At 36.6% G+C, this 21,363-nt stretch overlaps 1 protein-coding gene across 6 annotated transcripts in view; it reads left to right on the top strand.

Moving 5' to 3' along the window:
- Window positions 1-21,363, top strand: part of FER (FER tyrosine kinase) — a 372,260-nt gene that overhangs the window by 336,894 nt on the left and 14,003 nt on the right. The gene's annotated exons all lie outside the window — the stretch shown is intronic.

Raw genomic sequence — 21,363 nt, 5'->3', positions numbered from 1 at the left:
AAGGACTATTACATACGTAATTATAAATATTCTTTGTAAATGTTTCATGAGGAGAAAAATCTTATTCTGGAAGCATCCAGTCATAACGCGCTGTGCAACATACTCGTACCGGTCCATCATGTAAAATGTCTCCCCTACTTCAGGAGTTCATAGCTAGAGCTGTTAAATTTTGGTTCTCTGTACTAAGTAAGTTAATTCATCAAAATCCTGTTTCAAGCCACCTCCTTCACTACGTCTTGATATTTTGTTTTCATTTCGATTGCCTTTAATTTTGTCTCATTTTAAAATGAAAAATAGAAATAATTTGGCAGCCCCTGAGCAGCATCCCTGTGCTTTTCTGGGTCCCTCTTTGTAAGCAGAAGGTCAACTGTCTTTGCGGTCGATGAAGGAAGAGAGAAACCTTTGCATCTACACCAATTGTGTGACTGTAAAAAAACTGTGAGAATTTAGATTATGAACTTAAGCTAAACATAGACTTCTGTTACCTGAATGTTCTCTTGGGATTCTGGTAGACTGATGGGAGTTTGGGAGAACCACACCTTGATGTATTATTTTATTTTTTACCACTCTGAGCAAAATGACCTTTATCAAATTCTGTCACTTCACATTGAACGGCAGGCTTGGGTATGGGGTGTCGTCATGTGTAAACACCAAGTGCAAAGATCACAAGTAAAGTAAATGTTTAAGATTAAACATAGTAAAAATAGGACCAATTGCTTAATGCAAAGTGTGAGTATTGTGAATGCATTCTGCTTCCAGCTTTATTGTTTGTAAAAGATTCATTATTTGTTTAATTACCTTTTTAATAGCTTCTAGAGATGCTTTTGTATTAATATTTTTAAATTCTTTTTAATTTTGAGGCCATGAAAATCTTGAAAAAATTTGTTAAATAGATTTAGTTGTCTAAAAAAAAGTATGTACTTTTTTCAGAAATGCCTTGGTCTCAAGTCATTTTGGTACTGTTAGTATCTTTTAAAAACATGAAATCAAAAATATAAAATGAGTTGCATGACAATTTAATAATATAATTCAATTTCTGCTTAAGTTATGAGTTTTAGTTCTTAGTTTCTTTCCCCTCTTCAGTTTTATTGACATGTAATTAACATTCTCACTGTATAAATTTAAGTTGTACAGCATAATGGTTAGACATATATATTTTGAAATAAAGTTACTGTGCAATAAGTTTAGTTAGCATCCTTCATCTCATATAGATAAAATAAAAAGTAAAAGCAAAAAAAGAAAATATACAGAGGGTGCCAAAAAAATGTATACACATTTTAAGAAAGGAAAAAACTATTAAAATTGTAATACTAAATATATACCAATAACAAAAGATGAAGACAAGTCATGTTTGACTCCTGCAATTATAAGAGGTGCTCAAAGTGGTTACCATCAGCATTCAGACACTTCTGATTACAGCGAACTACTGCTTGAGCAACGTTGACCAAAGTGTCTACTTGCATACATTTTTTTTTGGCACCCCCAGTATGTAATTATTTTCCCTGTGATAAGAACTCTTAGTATCTACTCTCTTAACAACTTTATACATTCCTCACTTAGTTTCTTTTGTTAAGAATTTGGCATTCTACACTCTTTGAATAGAAAATATTTGAGTATTAATACAAACAACACTTTTTTTATGGGGTAACATTCTTAAAGTAATACAAAGATAGTTTATTGAATTTTAGTTTGACTGTTGTAAATGCCATATAGACCAGTTAGCTGTTCAGCATTAGAAAAAGCCATTTTTTAGAGCCACCTACTCCCCTCCAAGTCTTGCTCCTAACAAATAATAGTCACAAAGGGGTGCTGGTCTGTGGAAATGGCTGAACAAAAATCTCACCAAGATAAGTAGAAAAGTTATGCTCAGAAGCATTTTCATATGTTAAAGAGAGGTAGTATTTTAATGCATTTGTTGGCTTGGTTTAATCACCTTTATTACAGTATAATTTAAATACAATAAAATGCACAAATTTTAAGGGTACAGTTTGATTTGTTTTACCAACGTTTACATACAATCATGCAACCAGCAATGCACTTCCATCGCCCCAAAAATGTTCCCTTGTGCTGCTTTGTAGTCACTCCCCTTCTTACCACAGCTCCAGGGAGCCACTAATCTACTGTCACTATAGTTTAGCCTTTTCTAAAATTCCATTTAAATGGAAGCAATTCAGCATTATGCTTTTAGTTTTTTTAAAGCATAATGCTTTTGAGATCCATCCATTTGCTGCATATAGTTTTTGCCTCTTAAATTCTGAGTAGTGTTCCATTGTTTACTACAGTTTGTTTTTCACATCACTAGTTAATGGACATATGGATTTTTTCCGCACAGGGGCTATTATAAAGAAAGCTGCTGTGAATATTCATATGTAAGTCTTTGTGTTTATTTTTCTTGGGTAAATATCTACAAATTGAATGGCCGAATTGCATGGAAAAATTTAACTTTATGAGAAACTGTCACATTGTTTTCCAAGTGGCTGATCCATTTTGCTTGCCCACCACCAACATGTAAAGTTGCTTTTTCTCCACACAACAGGTAGCACTTCTTACTGTTAGTCTTTTGATTTTTAGTCATCGCAGTTGGGAATGTAGTGATATTTTGTGGTTTTAATTTTTCTTTTTTTCCTAATGACTAATAATGTTGAGCTTCCTTTCATGTGCTTACTTGCCATTCACATGTCTTCTATTGTAAAGTGTCTGTTCAAATCTCTTGCCCATTTTTTGTTAATCAGGCTGTTTTCTTATTATTAAGTTCTAAGCACATGTTATATTTTTTGGATACAAGTCTTTATCAGATGGATGTTTTGCAATATTTTCTCTTAATCTGTGGCTTGTCCTTTCATTTTTTTTTCAAGAGAAGTTTCTAATTTTAATGAAGTCTGATATACCATTTTTTTTCTTTCATGGATCATTTTTGGTAGCACATCTAAAAACTCCTTTGTAACCAGGTCACAAGGATTTTTTTGCTGCTTTTTTCTAAGGTTTTATAGTTTTAGTTCTTGCTTTCAGATCTGAGGCCTGCACAGTGCCTGCCTCTTCTCCTGGCTGATTTGGAACTTTTTTCTAACTCTTCCCATTGTTTTTTTTTTTTGCTAACTTATCTGCCTTGTTTTTGACTGCACACCTTTTGTTCAAAATATCTTTGATGGCCTTTTCGGGAGACTCCCATCCCAGTTTAAGTCCTATCCGTCTCTTCCTGGAGGTCAAAATACATTGGAAATCCCTTTTTAATTGTCTACCCTTCCCTTTTCCTCTCACTTTACAGTAGCATTTCTAAGAATATTTTCTTATGTGTCACATATACATCTTTTCCATGCCATCCTCTAGACAAAAAAGAAAAAAAGAAAGTCATATTTTCTTTATACTTTTGCCTGGTGAAATATGTGAAATTTCAGAATGCATAGGGCTTGAAACAATCCTTTTAAGTTTCAAAACAACAAACACTTAAATTCAGCTAGAACTCAGTGTGAAAATTCCATTATGTTAATTTGATAGCACTGAAGAGCAGTCAATCCTTTCTGTAAGGATAAGACTGAGAGTTTTTTTTCCCCTAGGTCATGTCAAATAGTTTCCATGTCTGGACAAATACCTTAGCAAATATGTAATCATTTAGCAAGGCTCTATTCAAGCATGAAGCATTTCTGATCTTCTTTCTCTTATCTACTTCCTCTTTTGTTCCGGTCGAGCTCTCTGCAGACCTCTATTATTTCTCCTGCAAGATCACGTCTCACTACCATGGTGTAAACTCCTTAAGGACAGGAACCTAGTCTTTTCTAATACTGCACACTGCTTGCTACATATCAGTCCAAGAAATGTTTGCTGAACCGGTGATCTTACCCATTAACATTCCCAGAGAAAGAGGTTCTCCCAATATGCTAAAATCCTAAAAATTCCTGCGGACAGGAACCATGCTATCTCATCTGCTGTCTAATTTAGACGCACTTTTTTCAGCATTGTCTTATTTTTCTTACTCAAAATCACATTATCAACTAAAGTATTTAATTATCCATTGATTGTCGCTCTCTTAAATACTATTAGCATTTTACTAAACCCATTAGATGCTTTTGATTTTTTAGTAAATGATGGTTCCTTCTTTGAGTTAACTTTATCTGTCCACCACATATGCTTTGGAAAAGGAAGACTTTTCTTTTTCATGAATCATCTCCCTGAACCATTATTAGTTCAGCATGAGTGGAATTCTTTGTTATTATTGTTGGAAAGAACTTTGGTGAGGTGATTTTCAGAGGCAAAAGAATTTGGATATTGGTAAAAAAAAAGAAGCATCTGATCATCTACTATGAGAAAAAAAGAATGTAATTACTTTTAGTACAAGCAATTCAATTTTATTTTAAAGAAAATATTGAATATTCATTTTGGAACATTACTGCCTAGTGTATTCTTTGATAATCTGATGTAAATATGATCCAGCATGCGAAGAAAAAAAAATCTTTATAAAATAGCTTGGCTGCCTGATTCCCAAGTTTTAAACAACTTCATTTTTAGCACATGGCAATATGATGAGATTTACATATCTACTTATTCTATAGTTAATATAATGGATTATAGAAACATTCAGAAAATCAAATCAACCTTATCTGCATAATGGTTGTTTTGTCTGTTGTTATGTGAATAGAATCAGTCACCAAAATAATTAAACTGCAGAAAACCTAAACTAGTTAGCTTTAAAAAATTAATGGTTTCTGAGAGTACCCCTGGAAAAGGCCAAGTGAAGACTTGCCCATTCTTTTTCAAAGACAGTAAGGTGGCCCTGATCAGACTTGCTTCAAATAAGCCGAGCTATGAAGCAGGCATAGCTGCTACACAAAATGACGTCATTGCCTGTTTAATAATCAGACCACGAATAGTGTGGGATTCCATAATGACTGTTTCCATATAGATCGAATCTGAATGACTACTCTTGCATTAGTGATAGAAGTGTTAAAATACTCAAAGGTGCATCCATTTTCCTTTATTAGCGTTTAAGTTTCTAAGCTGTTTGCTTAGAAAGCAAGTCCTATGGTCCCTGTTTGATATTTGCTTCTGATGCTGTCTCACTCCATCTCTGCTGATACTGCCGACATTCCATCTATTACATGTTTTATACATCACCCACTTCTGAATCACTTCGGTCTGTACTGAATTGTGCTGCTTTTATTCTTGTCCTTAATTCATAACATGTCTAGATTCTCTGTTGTTGTCACTGTTTGCTGCAGTCTCCATTTAGTATTATTAGCGTGTATCTTTTTGGTGAGTTCTACTTTTTAGAAATATAGAATAGTTCTTTTTATTCTAACTGATGCTCTTTTTTCCCCCAGTTCTACTTCCTGGTGGCATATTGTCACATCGCTTTTTGTTTGTTAGCACCTGCTTCTTACACCCGATCATTTTGCATCCTATCATCCTGTTCTCTTCTAGTGTGAGCAGGATGATGGCTTCAGTATGTTTTACTGTCACCTTAGCCCCTCCCACCTCCTTCCTTCCACTTAGCATGTTGAAGGCATCGAGGCTTTGGCCTCCATTTTATAATAACAGAATGAACCAACAATTATTTAGACAGAACTGTGTCACTCGTTTCTTTCCTCCTGTTGCCTGGATCCCCTCTTTACATTACATGGGCTGAGTCCATGGGCTGAGCAATTCTTTTCGATGTGTCATATTTGACAAAGCATCGTTTAACTGGTTTGTACCAGAAGAATATAAGTTCCATGAGGACGTGAATTCTGTCTGTTTTCTCACTTCTTTGCCTAGACTAGTGCCTGGCAAATACTAAGTGCTAAATACATACTTTTGAAAGCATTAAATCAATGTATTTTATCTCTAGAACTTCTCTCCCTCGATTCTAAATATCTTTATGGAAATAATTATAAACTGCGTATCACATTTTTTGTTTTCTGATACCAAGTGTAACTCACAGTAGTTAATCTTTATTGATGACTCAGGGTCATCGTTAATCATATCACTTTTTGTGATTTATTCTAATCTGATATCAAAATTCCCTCAAAGCATCTCAAGGAAGTTTACCTCTAAATTAACTAGCTTCTGTAGCCAGGTGTTTCAAATTTATTTTTCTTCTCTTTATATTAGATTAGAAGTGGTAGTGCAGAAACTTGAGACTGGGTAGAGCCCTGTGGTAATTTCATTGCTGGGGGCAAAGATATATCCCAAGAGATACCCCTCAAATAGCCTGGAATCATTAGTGCAAAAAAATAATAAAAAAGTGTGAAAGAGGGAAAATTCTGGTTTGTAGCCCATTAAAAAGCTAGATGTTTAAAGCTGAAGTTCAGAAGCCATGCCAGGAGAAATGCTTGCACCAATGAGCAGGTTCCTGCGGCAGCGTTCTATTAGGTGTGGGGGAAAGAAGCAGACAATAGCTTCAGAACTTCATCAACAGTGACAATTTTTTTTGTCTCTTACCACCAACTCTGCCCTGCCTGCTCTTGCTGTTGTGCTGTCATTTTAATTACTGTTAATAAATCTGCTATACCAACTATCTGTCCCTACGTAAAATGCCATCCTAAACATAGTGGCTTAAAACAACCTTTTCTCACTTTGTGCTGTCAGTTTGGGCTAGGCTGCGAGGCTCAACTGAATGGTTTTCCATTCTTTGCCCCTGAGGTTATTTAGCTGACTTTAGTCACCTAGGAGTTTAACTAGAGCCAGAGGATCTAATATCGTCTCACTTACAGACTAGGGTCTTCTTGCTGACTGTAGGTTGGGCCCCTCTTCCTCTCTATATGGTTTCTCACCCAGGCTTCTTTACATGCCAGGAGTGTCCCAGAAAGACAAAAGTGGAAGTTGCAAGGCCTCGTGAGGCCTATCTTCCAGAACTTCATAATATCACTCCTGCCACATCCTGCCGTGTACAGTCACTAAGTTGGTCTAGATACAAGCAAGGGAGAAGTATAAAATATTGTGACCATATTTTTACACTACACTACGTTTATCTCTGAGAGCCTACTCCTAACCTTCAACTTGTAATTTCCAATATTGTAATTTATGTGCTCACATAGCTATCTCTTCTTGTAAAATTGAACTCCTTGAGGGTAGGAATTAAGTTATCTTTATCTTCAGCACATAGCAGAGGCTCTGGGACCTAGTGAGGCCTTAATGAAGGGAAGTTGAACCACTGGTAGACTGATTGGTTGATATGTACATACGTATGCATGTATGGATACATGTATGGATACCCTGTTTTGTGTACTTTTAGTAGCTAGATTCTATACTTATAAGATTAAGGAAATAGCACTTTCAAAAAGTACAAAGTAAAAAGTATGTCTTTTTGGTGTAAAATAGTAAAGGTTTTTGTTTATGACAAGCAGTAACCATAGAATATCATGTTCTTAGGACACAGAAGCTCCTCAGTTTAGTAAGAGACTTAGTGTCTCCTTAGTCAGTTCCCAGATCAAAATAACCAAAAATGATCTTTCTTCACCATCATTGTTTTTAAATGTGTTGGGCCTCATAGTCTACATTATACTCAGATGTTGTCTTGTGGCATATATCTAATGTTGGATTAATAACCGTTTCTGCCAAAATAAGATCTTAATAAGGAAAGTCTATTTGCAAATGTAGCCCCTAATTACTTTGCTTTAAAAATACTTTGGATAATCGAAAAGGCCCAACTATTACCTAATATGAGCTGAGATTCAGTTCATGGCACTGAAATGACAATTTGGTATTTTATGGAATGTAAAAATCCTGTGTCCCAGTTAAGTCCCACATAGGTAATTATTCCACATGTAATTTCACCAAGATTCTGTGACTGTCCCTTTGATTTGCTTCCACTGCTGCACTCTGCTGCTGAATGCTGTTAAGCAGCTGTCACATTTTCCTCTGGTAGTTTAGAGATCACTATAATTTGTCAAGCTCTGTGGAACCCTTTAAGCATGGTAGGCTTTCCATTTATATAAATTATTTTGTTGTCCACCTTGAGTCTTTCAGACACTTTTGTTTTATGTAACTGTGGTTTGCAAGTTGGTAAATGCAAATTTCATTGAAACCAAAAGGACGCATATATTTGCAGTGTTAGTATTTGGTCAGACAAGTAATCAATCCTTCATGAATGCAAAATGCAGATTTTGTGTGGATTACATCAAAGAATCACAGAACAAATAACAACTAGTCATAGTGGGACATTTGGTGAATATTTTTTAAAACTTTTATCTTGTAAAACTACAAGAAGAGAATAATAGTTACATATATGAAATCGAGTCTTAATATAATACAAAAATAGGTCTTATCAAACATAACACAGAATTAAAATTGAACAAAGATAAAGCAAGCTGTCCTGACTACGGAAAGAAAATAGAGACAGAAAAAAAATTGAATTTCAGATCTTTGTTTCAAAATAAAAATGAATTATTATAAAATAGACCTGTATTCATAACTTAGACTCTCCTATTTGGATTTCATACACTGAAAGCAATCGTAGGAGTGAAGGAAAATTTATTATAAAGTCACCTGGGATATCACTTCATAAACATAGAAAACAACATTAGAAATTGAAATAGGAATAATGAAAATTTCATTTTAAGAGAATGTAAATGGGAGGCAAGGAAAGCACTGTTGAGATAGATGAAAGTCATTACTTCTCTTGAATTATTATAAATACTGAAAAGTGTTTTCCATTAACAGGATCCTGGTGCCACAGTAAATATGAATAGAGATTTCCCTTCTGTACATAGGGGCTCACACTGTTCTAAAGACACTTTCTGTGTTACTATAATATGCCAGATGAGGCTGTCTTCCCACCTGCCTAAGAGAATGGCCTAAGAGTCTATTAGACATCGCCAAACCAGACACAAAAGTGCAAGTTGTCTGTTTGGGAGAATTGGGGGGCAGAGCATTTGGGGGATATAGTCCATGACTGACCCACTCAACAAAGTGCAGAGTCGATGGCATCTGCTGCACAGAGAGGTTAACCCTGCAGAGTTAACCAGCTGCGGATCATTCCATATCTAAATCGAGGTACATTCCACCATAATTAGAGTGTGTTTGTTCATTAGTAGCTGAACATTTTGCAGACTGTAAAAACTTAAATGAGCCCGAGGCTCATTGTGGCACCTTGCACATCACAAATTACTCAGTTCCTCTGCTCCTTTATGTGCCTTTTATATCTTACTTTAGAGCCCAGTGTGAGTATGTATAGCACATCATGAAAGTATAAACCATGGCAAATGATTATGGAGGAATTGTTATGTGACTTTATACAGAATAGAAAAAGTAATGCAGAGTTTAGTCTTCTCACTGTATACTATATTGCATAACCTAAGCACTGAGTCAGGGGCTCTATTTCATTAAACTTAAATGGGGAAGAGATCAAGTCTCAGGAACAAAATGACAGTAATCTGTTTCCTCAGGGATTGCAAATGTGAACAACATTTCAAAGAAATCAAAAGAACACTCAGCATTGTAGAATATTCAAAGAACCAGGACTTTGGAGCAAGACAGTTTCCACACTCAACCATCTATTAGCTGTGAGTTCTTGGGCAAATTATTTAATCTCTGAGCCTCAGTTTCTCTATAGGTGTAATAGATACCTACACTTCAAATAGTGTTGGGGATAATAGATAAAGCTACTGGTATTATGTCTGACACATACTAGGTACTTAATAAATAGTTACTGTTATTCTGATAGACTTGGGAAGTGTGTTTTCTTGGTTGTCGCCCGCAGTTACTCAGCAGAGGCAAGCTAGAGGATACCTGCATTGCTATAGTTTGGCTTTGGGGTAGGTGAGATGTTGAACACACGGGAGTGGCACTCTTGTAGCTCACTCACCTGGCTATATTCCATTCATTAGCTGCTGACACTCACTATTGCACTGAAAATGTAGAAAACTCTTCACTAGGACCATCTGGCACCACTCTGTGGCTTGATTCATCCAGCCAGTTACAGGAAGACCATGCCTTCAACCTAGAGCATACAGAATGTTAGAGTTGAAAGGACCATATGCTAACTACCAACTGCTAGACCAAGGGTCCTTGTTCCCTCCAAATTATTACAAGTGTTCCAAGCGTGCATCAAGCATAATTTGAGACAGAATAATAGCTTGTATATATCTATACAAGGCGCTTTTTTACTCTTGTGATTAGTAATCAGATTTGTTTCAAAATATACTTGATAGTGTTTCATCATGTTGTGTTTTCTCTGTCGGCCATTATAAAACATACAACTCGCATCAGGGTGGAGTACAAAGAAACATAAAATTGTTTGACATTATACAGGAGCCCACATGCTCAGAAGAATCAATAACCAGTGCTCGCATTTTCAAGGTCCAGGAAAATGATATGTAATGTACTCACATAACTCGTTAAAGAAAACACTGGTGAGAACTCTGTGTTCTCCCAGTCCCTAGACCAGAAATATCAACAGTGGAAATATTTGCATTATTACTTCTGGAAAAATCTGAAATGCATTTAATGTTCAGATTAATATGCATGAAGTTGAATATTGACAGAAAATGGGTCACGTGAAAAACATTTAAACAGTACCTGGCACATAATAGAGCACTCAATAAATGATGCCTATTATGATAGCTATTCAATAAGGAGTAGTTTTGTCACTTTTTTCTATCTGTTGCTCAGTGTAACTTACTCATCCAAATATGACATCTCAAGTTACATCATTTGTCACTCAGGTAACTAGCTTCCGTTTTCACTCCTCATACACTCAGAATGGGAGAGTATATAAATCTCCTTTCCAGAAATCTTTTAGGACTAGGGGCTCTTTCCATTAGTAATGAGGCTAACTTTGAAGGCAAGTCTTTGCGGTGTATTTTGTGGCAACCTCAGACAGCTATTGGCCTTCAATGTATATGCTCACAACAGAGCTCTGTTTTGTTGTTGAATTACCCTTTGGAATTTAGTATATTTCTGTGAACTAAAGAGATTTAAACATTTACTTTCCATCAATGTCTTTTCATTTGCCCTCTCCTCCCACCCCTTCCTCTAGACCAAACTCTTTATTTGCTAAGAGATTTAACATTATATCCATATTTATTTAAAAATGTGTACCCAGAGGTGGTCTCTAGAGATTTGGTATCTGATTTCACAGGTGAAAGCAGAAAACAGTGACTGAGAGAGATTTATATCTGACTATGCAAACAGAGCATCCATTTCATAAAACTGTAAAGCATCCAGATTAACAACAGTAGTCAAATACAAAGAAAGTTCTCCTTGGATTTTTCAGGTAAATTTAGGATGGAAGCAAGTGTTATCACTATGTGTTTGGTTCTGAATTTTTTTTTTTAATATCCATATTTAGTATGAGTTTTCTTTCTTTAGCTAACTAGGAATTTGGTTTCTAAGCTAAATAAAGGAATGTGCGGAGTTTGTCCTCGTGCATGTCCAACTAGAATTCTCTAATAGGGAAGTTGCCCAAGGAAAGGAGAATGAAAGAGCCAAATTCTATATGTGCTGAACATGTCCATTTTAAGTAAAGGCGGATGACCTACGGTAGCTTCCGTAAATGGTTCTCATTCACTCAGCTGTTTCAGGGAAGGACATGGTTTTTTCATGTCCCAGCTATCGGGCAGCAGCCTCATTGGAGGAAATCACTAAAGGCCCATTTCTGACACAGCGCAGCCCAGTGGAGCATGATCCGGTATAAGTAGATTCGGGGGTCGAGGCATCCAAGTGTGATCTTTCTGTGCTCTTGAAAAGGTAAACTCGTTTAGAATAAACACATTACAGCTGGCCCTAGACAAGTATTTTAGAAGTTATGTCTGCGTTGCTGCCACCACCCAAGCCCATCACCCCTTTAAATATTCACCCAGTGCCAAGTTCACTTTTCCCATCTGAGCCCACTGATGCCCTCCCCAGGCCTGCTCTCCTCAACCCTGTAGTATTCAATTTTCCCTTTCTCCTTTCTTCTCACTTTTAGAACATATCTGATCTATCATCCCATTCCCTTAAGACTTTATATACTGTCTAGTCAATTATCTGTTCAAATAATTCATGCCAAAATGTGAATACGTGATAATAAGTGCCCCCTTCCCTACAGGTAACAGATCTACATTATAGCAGTGGCTTTAAGTAAATAAAGAGACTCAAATATTACGGATTCTAAGTGTCCTGTCAAGCAGCAGGAGAGAGAGAGTTCAGAACAGGGAGTCCTCTGGCTCTCATTATATATACCCACAGGGCATTGGACCCGCCTTGAGCAAAAAAACATAAATTATACTCTAACCCTCATTTCACACCTGGTCTGCTGCCACATTCACAGAAGCAGTACTTTTGTTTCTCACCTCCCAGAAGTCTGTGACACCAAACAGTTTCTCGAAGAAAGAGAAAAAGCAGAGTTTAATAATGGGACTAATTTCCAGTTTTGCAGCTGAGGCCTCCTTTGGGGCCCATTCTTTTAGAAATAAGTGTCCCGTTAATAAGAGGCACAGAACTCACCAAGGGAGAACTTTGAAATGTTACAAGGGAAAAGAGGCAATGAGAACCAATATGGTGAACGGCAAACTTTGTATGAGATCAGAGGTGCAAATGAAAATGAGAACTGTAGGAGATTGTTATATTTACATGTATTTTATATGAAGGAAAGATAAGGTAGTTCCCATAGTGGAAGTAAATGTGATTTGCAGAACAATCTGGCTGGTCATCTCCTTTTTCTGGCTAATCTCCGACCCCACCAGTCAGCTAAATAATGGCTTTAGTATTATTGGCCAGTATAAAATGGTCTCCAAGGTGCCAACAAAGTTGCCAGAGACACCCCACCTTGTCCAACCTCCATTTCCTGGTATGTTCTGGGAGAGAGTTTATGGATCTATTGATGTGTACAAAATTTTGCAATAAACAGGCAATACTATCTATATTCCTTCCATCACAACACTCACGTATATTGTTTTAAAGCATTTGGTGACGTGTGCCCTCTGCAGAAAACAAATTTTTGTTATATGTTTATGACATACACTGTTTCTGGGTTTGTTTGTCTTTTCTTTTTTGGAGAGAGGAGGGAGTTTTAAGTGTCACTTCCTTTCTTAAAGGTAATCAATTTTGGCTCTTCTGTTGTTTAAAATTCAAAAGTTGTAGCCATTGGCCATGGATTCAGTGGTGCATGGTTTGATGACATTCTGAAGGAGAATTGCTAGATGTATTGAGAGGCATTTTAGCAGGTGGCTAAAGTTGCAGATTGGGGGGCTGGGCTGACGGTGTTCAATGCCTGCTTTCCCCCCTTGTTGACTCTGCAGGCAAGTCACTCAACTCTGAGCTTCAGTTTCACCATGTAGGAAAATGAAGATCATAAATACAATAATTAGGAGAATAAGGGACGTAATATGTGAAAAGTGCTTAGAACAGTGCCTGATACGTAGTAAATGCTGTATAAGTTGCTGATAGAACTACATTGAATGGCTTTTATATTCATATAAAGAAAAAACTGGTAAATGGTTTATTCTAATTAGAAGGGAAAAAAAGGAGTGATTCTTCAATGCGTAGTTTCTGTGGCTAAAATTCAAGTTTTGCCAAGATAAACGTACAGTTTTGTATCTGTGTGTGGCTACCATTCATTGAGCGCGCACTATTTTCCAAATACTGTGCTAAGCAGTTTTTACATATTTCTCACAACAACTCTCTGAGGTAGATACTATTATTATCCCCATTTTACAATGAGAAAACTGAGGTTAAAAGTGAATTTCTAAAGGCCCGAGAGCTAATAAATGAAGTAATGCTTCAAAGTTGGTTCCTTTAACCACTACTCTATAATGCCCTCAAAATATGCCTGCAACTCTCAACACACAGATATGTTGTACAGTCATAAAGTATGATAATTCTGCTCTTTTTATCAGAAGTTACCTTGTTTCCCCGAAAATAAGACCTAACTGGAAACCAAGCCCTGGCATGATTTTTCAGTATGACATCCCCTGAACATAAGCCCTAATGCATCCTTTGCAGCAAACCTTAAGAGAAGACTCGGTCTTATTTTCGGGGAAACACGGTAGTAAGGCAAGTGAAGTCAGCTTCATTTATTCCCCACTCCCTGGGATGTTGGTTGTATGCTGTGTTTTAGTCAGAATGAGGAAACCTTAGGGCTTTAAGGCAGTTTTTTCCTCCTAAATATTAATAGTTATTTGTAGCTCAGTATTATCCAGACCTAGCAGGAATAGTTTTTGTACCAAAAGAAAAACAGCAAATGTTTTTCTAACTCCTTTCCGATTTAAGGGATAAATCCTGACTGGAGTGGTAGCTGCAAGTCATAAATGATGTCTGGAGTACAGCAGCCTGGCAAGAGGAACCCTGGCGCTGCCTCCTGCTTGTTTCTGGTTCACTGTGGTGTTTGATCTGAGCGGCAGCATCGCCACCGCAGAAGCTGCCCACTGTTGTGCTTTCCAGATAGCAAAGAAAATTCACTCATCTCCACTGCCTGCTGGCATTAGATTTCCTGTAACTGCTCTCGGTTCTCATTTTATCCTTAATTAGCCTGTCTCACATTATATATGACTTGTAAGACACTTCTGGTACACTCTCAGACGTTTGACTTTGAATCTTCCAATAAGATTACTTGGCAGACCTAAGTGGGACATTTCCCTGTCCTTTTGGCAGTAGGCAGCATTTGCTGTTTTGCTCCTTTGCATGGGGTGAGATACAGCTCTCTCTGACACCTCCTGTGAACGACAATGCCAGCCTATCATGAGATTTCTATCTCTGAATTCCTGTAAGACTTGCAGTCAGTAACACACTCACGCATATTGGCTTGTTTCCTAGCAGTTTCATGTGTGAAGAGGCAGGGAGCACCAGTGTGTCTCCGGGAGAATTGGACTCGGGTTGGAAAATAGTTAGCTTAATAAAGAAAGAAATGGAGAGAAAAAAAGGGAGAAAGGTGTCCTGTTTGCTTTAACTCCCAAATTAGACTGCCAGCTTCTCAGCCCAGAAATTGTCTGCTTTTCTCCTTTAATAATTATTAGAATATTAAGCAAACAGGGAGTATGCAGTGTACGCTTATTGCCTGAATGCCTCGGTTGTATTTCAACTAATAGATTATGCCCAAAATAGATTATTTCCTTTCACATGAACTTAATGCATCCCAAAAGAAATAAAGTTTTCTGTGAATGTCATCGAAATGTTATTTACATTGAGTTGAAAGTATCTTTAAACTAGTGTTAGATGGTCAGAGAACTGTAATCCTCATTTCAGAGGACAAACTTCTACATAGGTGGTTCAGTGAAGATAGGTATGACAACAGAAGGGTGTGCCTATGTGTTTGTTAAGTGCAGGTGTTATTCTGAGGAAAGGACAAACTCACATCCTGTAGATGATTAAAATGCTGCAGTGAATTGTAGCTCATTCTGATCAAGAGTAACAAACTGCATTTGGCCCCAAGAAGGAGTCGGCGGCCCACTGAGTAGGACCGGGAGGTGTGTGCTGCGGTGCCATTGTACCTCTTTCAAAATCAGTTGACCATATATTTTTGGATCTATTTCTGGACCCTTTATTGAGTTCTAAAATTGAAGTTAAATACAGATCTCTTCTAAAATAGAAGAGAATAACTACCTAACTCATTTTATGAGGCCAGTAGAACTCTAATACAAAATCTGACAATGACATTACCAAAGAAATTACAGAAAAATACCCTCATAAAGACAGTGCCAAATATTTTTAAACAAAATATTAGCAAATTAAATCCCATGATATATAAAAAAGATAACACATCATGACCAAGTATGGTTTATCTTAGTAATGCAAGGTTAGTTTAGCATTTGAAAATTAATCAATGTAATTTACTAGATTAACAGAATATAAGAGAAATAAAACCTATGATCATTCCAATTGATGCATAATGTTATTGTTATTTCTTCCCTGAATGTTTGATAGAACTTACTAATGAAACCAGTGGGGTTCCCTTTCTGGGAATGTTTTTTAATAACCACATTTATTTTCATTAGAGCCATTTAGCTTTTCTTTTTCTTCTTGTGTCAATTTTGCTAAGTTTTATTTTCAAGAAATAGATTCATGTCATCTAAACTGTGAAATTTGTTGGTATAAAGTTTAACACAGTGCCTTATTCTTATCCTTCCTTTGTCTGTAGAATTAGCAGTAATGGCTCCTTTTCATTCTTGATACTGATATTTTAAATATTTGATTCTTTGACTATCTGATATTTGAATATTTTTAGCATTCCATTTTATTTTATCGCTTGATTTTTTTGGGGGGCTATCTCTTTATATCATTTTTTTTTTAGTGGTTGTTATATAGATTGCAATTCATATACCTAACCTTCATATACTTAACCTTCCACCGACTATTTAAATATTGTACCACTTCATATAAAATGTAGAAAACTTGCAACTGTGTAGGTCCGTTTGCCCACACACAACCTTTATGTAGTAGTTGTCATATGTGTAACATTTACAGACATTGAAAATCTGGTCAGACAATTCTGTAATATTTGTTCCTATTTTAAGGAACTTAAGAGGAAAAAATAGTATTTTATTCTTACCCCAAATGTTCATCATTCCTGTTGTGCTTTCTTCTATCCTGATGTTTCAAACTTCTTTCTGGTATCATTTCTCTCTATCCTGAAATCTAGCATTTCTAGTAGAGTAGGTTTGTTGTCAAGGAATTCTCTTAGTTTTCTTTCACCTGACAATGTCTTTGTTCTGACCTATTCCTGTAGGATATTTTTGCTGGATATAGAATTGTGGGTTGACAAAGACATCTGCTAGAATTTTGATTGGGAAAACATTAAATCTACAAATCAATTTGGGAAGAATTGCCATCTTGAGAAATGAAAGATGTTTTCCCACTGTCTTATGCCCCCCATCATTTCCCTTGAGAAATCTGTGATTATTGGAATCATTCTCTGTATATATCACTTTCTCTACCTGCTTTTAAGATTCTTTCTTTTCCTTGGATTTGATTAGCTTGATTATGATATGTGTTGGTGTTTTTTTCTTTGATTTTTATCCTGTTTGGAGTTCATAAAGATTCTTGAATTATTTCAACTAAATTTGGGGAATTTTTTTTTTGTGTGTGTGTGTGTCATTTTTCTTCAAACAGATTGTCCTGGTCTCTTGTTCTTCTAATTCTGGGGCTCCAATAACATGTATTTTTGATATTTTCATATTTTATGGGTCCCTGAGGTTCTGTTCACATTTTCATATTTTCCTTTCATTGCATTCTTCAGTTTGGATATTTCATATGGTTTATTTTCAAGTTTGCTGAGTCTATCCCTCTGTCATCATGAGTATGCTGTTGAGTCTATGTGGTGACTTTTTTTAATTTCATATATTTTAAGTTTTAACGTTATAGAAATGTTCTTTTCTTTAATAGTTTCTATTTCTCTACTGAGACAGTCTGCTTTTCCTTTTATTTCAAGTGTGTTTTCCTTTATTTCATGGAGTATAGTTATAATAGCTGCTTTATATTTGGTTATCATGGTGTTGACATTTGTTGCTTGCTTTTCTCTTTAGAATTGAACATTTTTCTTGTTCTTCATCTGTTTAGCAATTTTGAATTGTTTCCTTGATGTTGTAAATGTTAAATTGTTTAGGCTATAAGTCCCTGTTAAATTCCTCTGGAGATTATGCTTTTGTTTTATCAGGTAATTAACCCAATTTTACCTCACAGTGATAGACAAATTCAAATCACAGTTAATTTCTCAAAGCCCGTGTTTGTCTTTGTTCTGTGTGTGACAGTTAGTTAGGGGTTACTTCGAGATATGGGCAGTGGTTTAAATATGATTCAGTTCTATAAGTGGGTTTGGGTCTGCCCCCCATATGTGGAGCTCGGGGCTTACGTGGAGGTTCAAACAGGAAAGGTGATCCTCTTCTCTGGATCTTTTCTCACACTCTGTGGCTCACAAAGACCTCTTTTTCTGATTCCTCAGGGCAGAAAGATGTAGTTTCTTTTGGAGTTTCAGACACTGATGCTGCTTCCCTTGTATGGCTCTGTAACTGAAACACATATTCAGGGAAGAGCTGCAAGATAAAGGGGCGGGTGGGGGGGGGACTCATTTCCATGCAATTGCCTTTAGCAACTTATTACTGTTTTCCAAAATCTACCTGCATCTTTCCTTTGAGGAGTCTTCAGGGAGTTATTTTTGGTATTTATCTAGATGGGAATCTCAGAAGGTTGAAGATAGTCTGGATCCAGAACTTAAGAAATACATTGTTTGTCCTCTATAAAAAAAAAAAAGAAAGAAAGCTCTTTAAAAATATATATAATATTAAATTAGATCTTGCTAAGTAAACACAGAAACTCTCAAATTCCTACCACAGATCACTTTTATTTGTTTATAACAATAGATTTAATGTTTAATAACTTTTTCAGGAAGGTATTAAACAGCATCTTTTTCTCTTATCATGGGAGATGAGTGAAGGGAGGGGAGTCCCTAACCAACTCCAAAAAATAATATACAATCTAATTATTGGTCAATGTCAACAATCACAAACATCATTCTGGATCTTGATTTGGGCACAGTGATGAAATACAACAGAGTAATAGAAAGGAAATAACTTACTGAAAATTTTACATGCCTAACATGTAGAGAAATTCATTATTTCCAAACACAAATGAACCCATCTCAACAGAGATGAAGACCTTAAGATTTTTATTCTGCTGGTTATTTAGGAGAATAATGTGGAAATCATGACCATTTAGCTAATTCTGTAGAACTGTAATTGTGAAACTGTCAACATGTAAATAATAATTTCAGCTCCATCTTTGGAAGGAAGCTTGTTTTACAAACCTCTCTCTTTGCAGCCTTGAGTTTCCAGGTGCCAGCCCCTTTTGTGGGTTATGACATGCTCTTAGAAACTTATTTTCATCAATTATGCTCAGCAATTCCAAGTTAATCTAATACCCTTAGGAAATACCAGCATCACTAGTGACCTGGCCTTATAAATCAGTTGCTCAAGATAGTTCCTATGTTACAAGACCAGGCATATAAAGTAAACTTTAATTTTTTGGAAGTTTTGAGTCATGTTTGATATTTAGAGATGCTTTCCAAAAATAAATATATAAAACCGTCTCAGTTGAAAGAAAATAGTTGTTGATTGTTCCTCAGGAAAGAAAAAGCATAGAATAGACAACTTGCCTTTAGCAGGGATCACTCCTAAGAAGAGATAGTGTGTGTGTGTGTATAATATATATACATGCATATATATAATATATATAATACATACACACACATAATATATTCTATATATATACACACACACATATATATGTATATATATTCATTCAGCAAATGTTTATTGAGTACATGCTATGTGTCAAGTACTGTTCTGGGCATTGGGAACACAGCTCTGAAGCGCACAGATGGATTCCATCCCTATTACCTCTTACGTTCTTGAGGGCTTCACACCTCAGTTGTCACCTTTTCCTCCTACATTAATTTTACCCTCTGTACCATATTATTACCATCTGCATATATACATGTAATAGCCCCCATATTAGAGGGGAAACTTTGACCTGAAACCCCTTCTAGTTACCTCTCCATTTCTCTGTACCCCTTTATAACATTAATTGAAGAGTATCTAAACTTATTTTCTCCACTTCTTTTTCTTACTCTCTTTGAACACACTCCAATCATGCTTTTGTGCCCATCACTCCACTGAAATTGCTCTAGTCAGTCTCATTAAATTCCATGTTGCCAAATCCATAGTCCCCATCCTTCTTATCTTCTCAGTGGTAGTTGACACATTTGATTGCTATCCCTTCTTGAAAAGCTTTCCTCACTTGGATTCCAGGATACTGACCTCACTTGCTGCTCCTTTTCAGTCTCCTTTCTTCAATCCTTCTCTAAATGATGGAGCACTCTAGGGCTTAGTCCTTGAACACCTTTTTTTCTCCTCTACACTCTCTAGGTGAAAGCATTTTCCAATCCCATAGCTTCAAATACCACCTGAAAGCTGACAACTCTTAGCCCTCTCTTCTGACCTCCAGACTAATATACCCAACTTCCTACTCAGCCTCTCTTCTTGGATATCTCAAACTCAATGTCTCTGAAACCATCCCACCCCCCAATACTGGATTTCTTTTGACTGCATATAACCACACACATACACAAACACACCAAAAAAAAAAAAAAAAACAGGAAAAAAAGCTAAGAAACAAAATCACTTGAATCACATAGAAATTTCTCTCATACATTAAAAAAGTTAAAAATCCTGAGGTACGGAGGTAGGGAGTCTAGAACATGTATTGAAGTCCTTGGTACTTATCAGTGCTTTTCCAACTTTCGTATGCTTTCTCTCTCTGTTAGCAGAAGGGAGAAATGTAATGGTGCTTCCCCTTTCTTTTAAAGAAACTTCCTAGAAATTCTAGACAACTCTTCTGCTTACACCTAATTGCCAGGCGTAGATTATGGCCCACATGTAGCTACAAAGGAGGTTGGGAAGGACAGTAGTTTTTCACTGGATGGCAGTATATTCAGCTAAAACCAGAATTATTCTACTACAAAAGAAGAGGAAATGCACATTTGGAGGCAACTGGCTGTCTCTGCCACACTCTGTGAATCTGGTCCTCCTCCTAGTCTTCCCCATTTCAACAAATGTCAGCCCCATTCTTCCAGTTGGTTAGGCCAAAATATCTTGGGGTCATCATGACGATTTTTCTCCTACTCCACATCCAATTTATCACCAAATACTATTGATTATACTCTCAAAATATATCCTGAATCTGACAGCTTCTGACCAACTCCACCACTTACCTTAGTGTAGGCGATGGTTGCTTCTCCTCAACTCCTGAAATTGTCTCCTAATTGGCTGTCTGGTTCCACCAATCCATTCTCCTCCACATAGTAGCATATAGTCTGTGTGTGTGTGTATTTGAACTTGATTGTTGAATAATTTCCTCACTAGAATTAGAGTAGGGACTTGGTCTGTTTTGCTCATTGTTGCCTTCCCTATCAGATAAGGGTGGTCAGGGCCGACTTCCCTGAAGAGAGGGCACTTGAGCTAAGAATGAATGAAGAGGAGCCAGCTGCGCAGAGGCCTAGGAGAACAGCCCAAGCAAAGGGAATCGCAAAGTGTGAAGGCTCTACAGTGCTAATAAGAGTGTCATGTTTAGGGGACTTTTCCTGCATTTGGGGTCAAAAAGAAGCACAGTAGTCTGGAATATAGTAAATTATGGAGAGAGTAGAACAAAATGAGGTGGGAGAAAGAGACAAAGCCAGACCATCATGCAGAGTTTGCCCAATCCAAATGCAATAGAAAAAGTATTGGGGAGCTGTAGGCTGCAATGCCCAAGGCTACTCGGTAGCTACTAGTAACAGGCAACTATTTAAACTTAATTAACTAAAAGTAAATACAATAAAAAATTCAGTTTCTCGGTATCATTAGCCCCACTGCAACTGTTCAATAGTCACATGTGGCCACTGGTGACCTATTGCACAGCAGACAGAGCATTTCATCATCACAG

The sequence above is a fragment of the Rhinolophus sinicus genome, linkage group LG03 (assembly GCF_036562045.2).
Source record: "Rhinolophus sinicus isolate RSC01 linkage group LG03, ASM3656204v1, whole genome shotgun sequence".
Taxonomy (NCBI): Eukaryota; Metazoa; Chordata; class Mammalia; order Chiroptera; family Rhinolophidae; genus Rhinolophus; species Rhinolophus sinicus.
Note: the sequence above shows the minus strand (reverse complement) of the source record. Positions and strands in the feature narration are given on the sequence as shown.